General features: G+C 41.0%; 2 non-coding genes across 2 annotated transcripts; one reads left to right on the top strand and one right to left on the bottom strand.

Moving 5' to 3' along the window:
* The first annotated feature begins 1,008 nt into the window (after positions 1-1,008).
* Positions 1,009-1,080, top strand: Trnae-uuc. The gene has a single exon. It is a non-coding gene; the product is annotated as a tRNA-Glu (tRNA).
* A 70-nt stretch (positions 1,081-1,150) lies between these two features.
* Trnae-uuc lies at positions 1,151-1,222 on the bottom strand. Its single transcript has one exon. It is a non-coding gene; the product is annotated as a tRNA-Glu (tRNA).
* Between the last annotated feature and the right edge of the window lie 4,778 nt (positions 1,223-6,000).

Raw genomic sequence — 6,000 nt, 5'->3', positions numbered from 1 at the left:
AATCGCGACGCAATCCTCCAACGCCTGTTACTGCTGTAAGGATATAAATCATATCTAATAAGAAGCGAGCAGCGCCGGATGTCCGACCTCCGCGCGCAGGAGCTTAATAATTCGTGATTTCAGCGAGATAATATACGCTGCTGCGCTGCAATGAGAGCCTGTTTCGAGATTGTGACTGATCGTAGCATGTGTACGTACGTATGTAAAAATTTAGAGAGAGAGAGACCCGATGATAAATTAGGTAAACCTTCTAAAAGCTAAAATCCGATACCAGTAACACGATTAAAAACTGAGTCTACGTTACCATTTACTACGGTCTTCACCGTGTGTGTGCGCTTATCAAAATATTACAATTACGCAAGGCTGTCATAGTAGGTGCATTATGTGCCTTTTGCATCTGTCCGTGTGTGTATCAACGCGTGAAATGATTTTATCAGTACAGTTAATTGCAGAAAAATGTATACAAAGAGCAGCTGTTCGTTCATTCGCCATTGTTACAAGGGCCGTAATAAATTGATCTATGCTCTGCTTGACATATATCGACATTAAATGAAACATTCAATGGAATCGAGTCGAAACATTGATTTCGAAACGCAGCTTTGTCAATCACTTGAAAAGTTGACTGCAATATAGTCAAAAAAATGTTGTTTTGTTACGGGTGATGTTACACAGTCTCATTGTTACAGTTGTTGATGCTCCCGCTTCTTCGACTCATCGATTTATTAAGCATTAGAATTGCTCCAATTTACCTATCACAAGCATGATAATTTACGTGAAAAATATCTTTCATTTTTTTTAAACATTATTAGTAAATATTAGTTAAGGTTTTGTAGACAAAGTTATAATTCAATGAATCATTAAGATTAGAAATTTTTCGAAATTCTTTGAAATAGAATTATTGTTAATAATACTTCTTATTTTAAATAATATCATTCTTTACATTACAATTCTAAACAGGATTGTAATCATCCATGAATTTGTGGCATTTTTTAGATAATTTTCGACATATCCCATATGGTCTAGTGGCTAGGATACCTGGCTTTCACCCAGGAGGCTCGGGTTCGATTCCCGGTATGGGAAACTTTTTGTTTTTTTGAAATTTTCACGAAGAAATTTTTTAATCCAAAAATCAATTACGAAAACAAAAATTTTCCCATACCGGGAATCGAACCCGAGCCTCCTGGGTGAAAGCCAGGTATCCTAGCCACTAGACCATATGGGAGTATATGAAGGAGACCAAAAATAATTATTAAATAAAACTGAAACTATATTTCCTCTTATAACAAGAGACGTGCTCAGTACCAGAATAAATTAAATATGGATAAGAAAATAATAATAATAATTACAACAAAAAATAAAAATAAATTATTAAACCAAAAATATAAAAAAAATCAGCAACATTCTTCCAAGGCACATAATCTCGATACGAGGCCTGATTCATCGTTTGCCGTGAAAATGACAAGTCTACAATGTTAACATCGATACGTACACGAGAAACACGCTGCGCACGCCCGCCGCGTGCACATGATATGGACAATAGGGCCTCACTGCGCAGCCCGCGAGCAGTCACAGAGAGTCCAGGCAACTTATGTATGCGCAACTAACAAGCGGCTCACGTACATACACACACGTGTAAGGGTCCTCTCAGCGTGAGCCTCGGCTCGGCTTATATGTTACAGATATATATAAGCGCGGATATGGTGGATAAGATGTTTTCCATATTGTAAGCCCGAGCCGATCTCCTCTCGATTCATGCGCGCATACACACAAACATACACACACACACGTATCGTCACACGAGGTGCACAGCTCGCGGTTTCAATTTTTGTCCGTGGAAAGAGAAATGAAGTTTTCGCTTCGATCTGGTATGAACTTTTAAAGAAACCTTTAAATGAAGTATATATTGAATGTAAAATTGGACATTAAAGGTAACACTTAATTTCATTCAAAGTACTGTTACATGTATTTTTAAATGATTTTTGAAGTGGAATGAGAAACTACGTGAATTAAAATATTTTGATTGAAAATTAACGTTCCAATATTGATTAATTTTTTGTGTAATTGATTTTTATTAAAAAAGTGTACGAAAATTTAATCATAATTAAAGCTAGCCTCTTCCGATAGGTGGCGCATACCTGTTTTTTTAAATCTGCAAGTGGAAAAGTGAAAATATATACGTATAAGTAGAAACGTGGAAAAGATGAGTTAGCAATATTTCTTCACATTGAATTTCAATGTAAATATTTTAGCAGTATAAATACAACGCATTATAAACTGTGAAACATTTTGCGTTTATATTACGTTGAAGAGCATCAGTAGAGAGTATTATCAACGTCGAGATTTGTGTGAAAAGTCACGAATGTGCGTCCGCTAACCGAACCAAGAAGTTTCGGAGTGGAGCAAGTGAGGTACCAAAAACAAGAAAAAAAAATCGACTGCCATATCGACGCATCGAGCATATATACATACACAGTAATGGCATAAACAAACACGTATACGTACGCGTATTTACGATGTGGCCGCGAGAGTATATAACTCGGCACGCTCTAACTTGGCTTTCCGCTCAAGTGCACGTGTCTGTGCCTGTGTGTGTGTGTGCGTCTGCATTTGTGCACACTGAAGGACTTTACGATCGAGAGCACGACCAAGTATACATATATGGCATATATATACCTCTGCCTCTCGGCGCTCGTCGTAAAATTAACGGCGTTTTCCATAAACCCTCTCTCGCGTACGTACACACGCGCGCATTATACATACACAAACACGGAGCGGCACTCGGTGGTCAGTTTGATAGGGAAGTTATGCTGTATTATAACTATGCGCGGACGGCGCACACAGGCCAATAAAGCATTCGCGATTGTCGGCGTCCAACGCGCCAAGCTCACTCTGTGTGTGTGCGTGTGCGTGCTGCACTTATGACGCGATTTATTTACCCGGCGCGAGATGTCCTACTGGCTGCCGTCGCCGTCGTCAGGATCGTTTGTGACTTTATTAAAGGCTTATGACCGCTCTCTCGTGCACATGCATGCACGTATACACACAGAGACACGCAGCTCGCACGAGTTTACCGAAGCAGCGATGAATTTAACGTTTATAAGTGCGAGCTTTTGCTCTTTAACGGGCGTATACGCGCGCGTTTATGTGTACATTAATGCGAGGCGCGCGCGCGTCCGACGAGTTGCCGAGTCCTACGCGCCCGGAGAGCTTTTCTTGATTGAACAATTAACTCGCGTGTGAATGCGTTCCGATATGCCTTTCAACCGAGCGGCGCGGCTCGTATAATAATATTATACAAACGGAAGAGAAGTGCGTAATAAGCCCAGGCCACGGATTGTCGAGCGGAAAATCAATCGAACCTCGATTCATTCAAGTATACATTATTTTTATTTTTTATTTTTGAAGTAAAACTTCTTTAGATTGGAAATGAAGAGTTAATCCTCGAGTCGAAAATAGTGTACGATTGCCTCGTGATAGAATCTGGTGATTCGCTGCTACACTTGGCTCTAGACGATTATGGCGGAATTATTGTGACTGAATTGCCACTAAGAAACGGCGTAACCCGAACAAGCTAATGAGGATGGAAAAACTCTTCTGCACATTATTTGCAAAAGCCTCTAATACAAAAAAGATTTCATGGAGATATTGTTCAAGAAGTGTGACGATATCCAACAGATGGTTCAGGTCCAAGCCAAACGACAAAGCTCTAATATCAATCTGAAGTCTTTTTGTTCAACAAAGAGCGCAAAAATCAAAAAATATAAATAAATAAATTGAATTCATTAACTTGTTTGAATTTGACTTTTTAGTGTTTCAATAAAATTTAATTCAATTCGATTTTTATTTTAATCTGTTCTCTCTCGTACGTATAAATCTAGCTAGCACCTTGTCGAGTTGTGATATTTCTCTCGCCGCTTCTGCCGCTGCCGAGCGCGAACATTCCGCTAAATGAAGTTGCTAACCAGGCCCCGTAACCTGCTATATTATAACACATATAAAGCTCGGGATAATATACATACACATAAATACGCTGGAATGGCAAATTCCTCCTATGAGCCTTTTCTTCACTTCGTACCACGGGCATATTATATATGTAACACACTCGCACACAGACACGGTTCGGAGCAGTGGGCACACTGACAAACGCGCATACACATATAAGCCATCCTTTTATGTAATAATACATTGATATACAAAGAGCAAAAGCCGAGTGAGCAGCAGTTGGCCTGTATTATAGGAGGCCCTCGCTTGATTCATGAAGATGCGGCGGACCTCCTTCGGATCGTTGAGAGTCTCGAGCCGGCGGGTGGTCCCACAGGTTGATTTCTTGTTTCTTCTTCTCTTCTCTTCGCTCTCTCTCTCTCTCTCTCTCTCTCTTTGGCTCAGTTCTCGCGTATATATGCACACACATACATAGTCCGTATATTGTATATGTGCATTGGCTTTTTGTCCTCGCGCATATACGTATAGATATATACGTGATTTCCTCTGTCTCGCTGCTTTGCTCGCCGAAAAATGACAAAGGACGCGACTTTTGGATATGACTTTATTGTTCGCCTTTTGCATACATACCCGAGCACGTATGTGTGTATAAAGAAAGGAGCTTGAGTAATTGCTATCGAGCCATCTCTCTCTCTCTCTCTCTTTCACTCTCTCGCCCGCGTAGGCCAATGATATAGATTTATCGTGAACACGTAATATAAAAACGGATTTAGGAATTAAAGAAAGTAGTATAGCAAAATAATCTGTTTCTGGTGCATCGTTGCAAGTATATAAGAGCTGCGAATCATGCTCTACTGCACCTAAGCGTCGGAACGATTCGATAAAACTCGAAGGTGCCAATGATAAAAAAAAATCGAATTTTCACCATTACTTACAATGAGTTTCTTCCATTAATATCCATTGCACTGACCCAAATAAATTTGAAATATTTTACTAATAAACTGGGCAGTTTTTTCGTGAGCAGCAGCAGCCGCAACCACCCAGGCAGATCCCGCTGGGCTTTCTGCATTTTTACAAGAGTACTTCCACACATAGACTCTCTCTCTTTCTCGATCTTGAGACTTCTTTCCAAGAATATACGTGGCGCTCGTGCGCAGCTCGCAAAAGGGTACACACACACACACACATACCGCATTGTACTGCGGCAATATACATGTGCCCGTGCCCCGCGTGCGCCAGTCGTCGTCGTCGTCGTTCGATTAGTCCGCGTCGTCCGCGGGGCTGCTGCTCCGTAGCGCGCGGGGCATATATAAATAGTCTGAAACTCGGTCAAATCGCGAAATGAGGATATATCTGATTTTCGATGAGTTATTACATGTATGTATGCTGCTCGAGCTCGCGACCGACCAACCACTGCTGCTGCTGCTGCTGCTGCTGCTGCTGAATCGTATATTATGCATCTCTTGGCAAAACGGCAGGTGGATGTATAATACACACACACACACACACACACACACACACAGGCTGGTACATATACCGCGCAGACTCGCGACGGGAATTCAATTTTTGAAAAGAAAATCTCGCTGATACGTATCTTTATTTATTACTGGATACTCGCTTTTGGAGTGCGGGTGTGTTTGTCCGTGGTGTACGACTGCTGCAGCTTCGGGCTCGTTGTCCTTGTCGTCGTCGTTGTTGATAAAGCGATTAGTTTCCGAGATTGCCATCGTGCGCCGCATGTATACACATTTATATATTGCGAGAGTTTCTTTTTGCCGTGTACAACAGACAGTAAAAAAGAGAGGAAAAGGCGGCCAAACAATGAATTCGTTTCTCCGCATTTATTTACCTTTTTTTTGCTTCCCTTCGAGCGTTATACGTATAAAAAAAAGCTTACATAGACCTTTGACTATTGTGAGAAAAAAATATGCAGCTCGATAAGAGGCGCGTGTAACGTAATTTTTCGTCGTTGATGCCCGCTGCTGTACGTATTAGACACGTATATGTGTGGCGCAAGTCAGAAACAAAATCATTTTCAAGGATCTGTAGGGAAAAACA

Source organism: Trichogramma pretiosum, unplaced genomic scaffold (assembly GCF_000599845.2).
Source record: "Trichogramma pretiosum strain Unisexual culture from Peru unplaced genomic scaffold, Tpre_2.0 scaffold43, whole genome shotgun sequence".
Lineage (NCBI taxonomy): Eukaryota > Metazoa > Arthropoda > Insecta > Hymenoptera > Trichogrammatidae > Trichogramma > Trichogramma pretiosum.
This window is presented reverse-complemented; position numbering and strand designations above follow the sequence as displayed.